Consider the following 5,834-nt stretch of genomic DNA (forward strand, 5'->3'; position numbering starts at 1 on the left):
AGACATTAAGAATAAAATACATGTTGTATTACAACCGTTATCTGTGTCTGTATTGCATATTTTGTATTGCAAACCCTTATACCTAACCATTCCATGAAAAAAGAAACATTTAGTCGACTAAGTCCACTGTAGATGTCGTCGACTAATATCTGCTAATGTTTAGTCTACTAAAACTAGACTAAGACTAAAAGATTTCAGAAGACTAAAACTAGACTAAGACTAAATGGTGTGTTATTCAAAAGACTAAGACTAAGACTAAATCAGAATTTTCTGCCAAAATTAACACTGCTTGTTTTCAAATGTACCTAAGTACAAGTAAAATTATTGATTTAGAAATATACTCAAAAAAGTACAAGTACCATAAAAGCAACTCAATTACAGGAACGTGAGTACTTGTAATCTATTACTTTCACCTCTGACAATTACCATTTCAATCACTTTTACAAATGCAGGAAATCTAAAATAAACTGTTAAAATTCTACATCACAATGTTCTAAACTTGAGTCCGTGTAAAGCAAATTCTGACATTTTCTTCTAAACACATTAAATGGGTCATAAATGTAGAAATCAGGGATGCGTTGCGTAAAGGAGCCATCATTAGCATAAACCTGACCCTGCTGCTTAAGCTCAGTAAACTTCCGTGGCCTCCAGCGGACGCAATTCGGCCCCGAGCCAAAAACAAACCACATATTTAGACTCCGGGGAATAAAACGCGTCCGCTGGTGCTACATTTTTCATGAAATGAGCACTTTTATACACCATGTACAGTTGTTCGCTTCTATCAGGCGTAGTTTTGACTCAACCGGGCAGGGATGCACATATTTTGGGCGGAGCAGACCTTTCCGCTGACACCTCTTTGGTCCGATCACTTTTGGAAGCACTATTGACGCTGGAGCCGCTTTCACATTGTTCTCTCCCATAGACACAGTTAGGAGGCGGCACCTTTCCCGCGAGTGGGCGTGGTTTCAGCGCCTCTAACTGACACGCCCCCAGCGTCTCAGAGCAGAGAGAAGTGCTTGTTTTTCAATTATTTTGAAACCTCATTTTTTATATTTAGCGATTTTTGTGTCATTATGTCAATGACGCATGTTTCTGTGGTGTGACAAACTCATAACACAAAAGTTCCTGTTGAAACAAATCAAATCTTACCTGCTCTTGTATGTAAGTCGAAAAACACGCGCTCCCTCGTTCTTCCCAGGATGCATCTCTTTTAAAGTCTGTTCCCATTTGGAAATGACATCACAGATCTGACAAAAGAGATTCAGATCAGTTTCCAGCCACAGGCATTAATACTGGATGAGCGTGCGTTTGTTTGTGTGTTGACCTACGGTCCTACCTTGGCTGAGGGCTGCAGGCTGTTGTTATGGTCAATTATTATATTCATCATCATATCCTCAAATGTATGTTCATGTGTACAATTTGTCATGTTTTAATACATGACGACTCCATTAATCTTTACACTTTTGAACAGCTGAATCATGATTAAACAGTACAGATCGTATTATTCTCAGTGCAGCACAGTCTCTGCCAAGCCAGAATCTCTGCTCACATGCAGACATACACTGACGCACACACTTATCAAGACAGATAAAGACTGGAGCCAAACCTTCTCATAACATCTTCATCATCCTCCAACATTTCCACTATGGGCATCTGACTCCCTCCCTTTTGTCTCTCACTGTTGGGACCTTTTCTTATCTGTATAAAAAGCTTAAGCTTTGAAACTGTTGGAGCGGGGCGCGGCACTTCCTTCGGACGTCCGCCTGGACGGACGCTAATTTTGTTTCACTTTGTTCCATTTGTACCTTTTTACTTAGCAATAGAATAAACTTTTTATATAAAATCATCAATGCTTCTCCTGGATTCCATCATTCAACCAGAGCAATGAATCATGTCTCTAAATGAGGTCAACCGTAAATTCTGCCGTAACACTGTGCTGCAGGTCTTTTCCTGATGGATCATCAGTGAAGAGAGCGAAACCCAGCTGAGGCTTCCTCATTCCTATCCTCTGGTTCAGCGTGCTGAGGAACTCCTCTACAGTCGTGGAGCCATCGAATCCCATTACCTTTATGAGACACACCCCCTTTAACCATATTTAACCAGCTTCCACTGTCCACCTCTGAATGTGTGGCATGTAGTTCTGATGCAATAACTGTGCAAGGAGATTAGAACTACTGTCTGACAGCAGTGCATAGAAGCTAAAGATGCACTGATCAATACTGTGATCAGTCCCAAACATGCCGAGAGTGATGCTTAGTTAAATGCGACATCTTTCTGGTGTAAAGAGTTAAAATCTAATGTGATTCTACTTGTTATCAACACATATCGCTAAAACCGATTAATCCTACAGTCATTGAAAGCATCACCTTTGGGTCATACACTAGGAAAATAGCAGAACTTTTGTAATGCTGTCTCCCTGGTAAGTGCACAGGTTATGCTATTTTTTTGTATTAATTACCCTAATTTTATTATTAAGGGGAAAACACACAAAACCCAGTGGGAAAATGAATTACACACAACATGTCATGTACATCCAACATACGACCATAGAGAAGAGACACAGAAAACTGGTGGGTTTTACACTAAAGGTGCCCCTCTCCATTTATCCAGGATTGGGACTGGCACACAGGAACACACTGAGTGAGTCCTTTTGCTGCTGGATTCCCACCACCACACCATGTTAGAGGTTAGTTTGTTAGTGGGTTACTTCTTAGTAGTAATAGTACGTAGTATCAGTGTGCGTGCCGCTCAGACGCTCCTCCCTCTCACGTCTCGTTTGGTCTAATTTGTGTTGATTTCAAAATGAAAATAAACGTTTTGAAACGTAATTATCAAAGAAGTTAAAATTAAATTTAGTTACTATGATAAAAACTATATTATTCATAATAAACAATATTAAACAATAATAAAGTAATATAATGATAATATAGCAATACTAATAATACAATTAGAATACCATTAACTAATATAAAATAATAAAAAGAGAATATATGGTAATTATAAGAATAGCAACAACATTAATACAGTAGTAGTACAATTAAACAATAACTATAATAATAATAATAATAGCAATAACAAAACATAATGAGAATCCAGAAACTAAATACAATGATAAACAACATAAAACAATAAGGTAACAGCTAGGGCTGGGCGATATGGCCTTTTATAAATACCACGATATTTTTAGGCCATGTCACGATACACGATATATATCTCGATATTTTGCATTACCCTTGAATTAACACTTTGATGCACAAAATCACACCAGTATGATGATTCTATATGTCTACATTAAAACATTCTTGATCATACTGCATTAATATATGCCAATTTTAAACTTTCATGCAAAAAGGGGATATCACAACTAAGTCAAAGTGACATAACTGTATTTATTAAACAGTGAGTGGCTCAAAACATAAAATTGTCAACAGAAAGTGCACGTTCTGTGCAAAATTGTCACAGAGACATTTCAAACGACACATTAGTGCAGGATGCAACTCACATGGCATTTCAAAACACAAAATTAAAGTGCACTTTTTGTACATAATGCCACTACAATATTTAAAACAAATAGTGCCCTTTTGGTGCATGTTGTCATTAAGATGACATTCAAAACAACACTAAATTTAAGTGCACCTTTTGTGCATAATGCCACTAAGATATTTAAAAAAAAAAAAAAAAAAAAAAAAAAAAGACTGCGAGCTTAACGGTATGGTCATTTTCAACACCGCACAGACTACAAGCTGCGATATATCGAGTATATTCGATATATCGCCCAGCAATAAAATTATACAGTGAGAATACCAGTAATACCAAAAGATAAAAGAATAAAAATAATAATTGCAAAACAATAATACAGTAGTAGTACAATTAGATAGGGATATAATATTAATAGTGAAAGTAGTAATAATAGTAATAACAAAATAACATAAGAATCTAGTAACTATAATGTGATAAAAAAAGCAATAATAAATAATAATAATATTAAATAATGATAAAGTAATATAATGATAATATAGCAATACTAATAATACAATGAGAATTCCAGTAACTATAATATAAAATAATTTAAAAAAAAGAATATGAGAATATAATAGTAATTATAAGAATATCAAAAACATTAATGCAGTAGTTGTACAATTGTACAATAATAACATTAATAAGAATGGCAATAAAATAACATAATGAGAATCTACTAACTATAATACAATAGTTAACACATAAAACAGCAAGGTATAGCAATATTATTATTAATAATACCAGTAACTATAAGATAAAGAATAATTAAAAATAATAATATAAGAATAGCAAAAACATGAATACAATACTAGTACAAATAGATAAATAATATTAATAGTGAAAGTAATAATAGTAATATTATAATAATTATAACTTAATATTGACACTAAAACATTCCGCAAATATATCTTGAGTCACTGTCATCTTTACTTCATACAAAACTACAATACGCCAGTTAAGTCAACTATTCCTCAGCATGCATATACTATACATGTCTATACTGTACACCCACTCGACCAACAGAGAAAGTTGGTCACACCAGTGCCACCACTGGATAAGTTTGTGTAGAGCCCTGATAATAATAAATATGTTGATAGTGATATAATATTAATAGTGAAAGTAGTACTAGTAATAAAGTAATGTTATAATATTAATAGTAATAATTGCAATAACAAAATAATATAATAATACACTAAAAACAATAATAATAAACAACATTAAATAATTATAAGGTAATAGAATGATAATATAGCAATGCTAATAATACAATGAGAACACCAGTAACTATAATAAAAAAAATATATATAATGGTAATTATAAGAAAGAATAGCAATAACAATAATACAGTAGTAGTACCATTAGATAGAGATAACAATAGTGAAAGTAGTAATAATAGAATAGTAATGGAATAATAATAATGGTAATAACAATAACAAAATAATTTAATGAATACCAGTAACTATAAGATAAAACAATAATAAGAATGACTAATATGTAGCTTAGCTTTCTTAACTGTCGCCATTAAAAAGATGTGCATGTTAACACTGACTTTGCAGGTTTTTCCGGGGATTTTCCCTGTGCGCTATAAAGGACGTGACTACTCCTGTGTGTGGTGCTCTGCTACGGAGTAAAAGCCTCACGCGCTTTTGTTTTGCTTACGTGGTGAAAATATGAGCGTTTCTAATGCTGTGTGCACGGATACACATGATGTTTACTTACCAGAATAGTACGTACCACTTTTCCGCTCTAAAAACTGTGATACACAATACAATTGCTGGTTACATGGAGCTGGTTCATCTTCAACAAACACGTAGTTCAACAAACAATACTAACAAAATAGTGAATGATATGTTATTATATACAGATATAAAGTGATAATAACACACTTACAACAGTCCCTGCCGATTGATTACATGGATGCCAATAGATGAGTAGCAGTTGATCACAGTTCATCTGTTTCGCCATCAAGATGGATCCCGGAAGTCGTCTCTCAACAGATAGTGCGCTAGCGCCCCCTCACACTCTGAGGTCAAAAGCTGAATAGGTTTCATTTTGGGCCGTCCAGAAGTGAAATAAAATTAAAATAAACATTTTGAAATGACCAAATTACTCCAAAATAACAGATACACACACTTGGGGTATTTGGAACCCGTGATTAAGTTTCAGGTCGAACACCACACACACACACACACACACACACACACACACACACACACACACACACACACACACACACACACACAACACACACACACACACACACACACACACACACACACACACACAGAAGGAGGAAGAGGGAGACAGAAGAAGAG

The sequence above is a fragment of the Gouania willdenowi genome, unplaced genomic scaffold, assembly GCF_900634775.1.
Source record: "Gouania willdenowi unplaced genomic scaffold, fGouWil2.1 scaffold_55_arrow_ctg1, whole genome shotgun sequence".
NCBI classification, from domain to species: Eukaryota; Metazoa; Chordata; class Actinopteri; order Blenniiformes; family Gobiesocidae; genus Gouania; species Gouania willdenowi.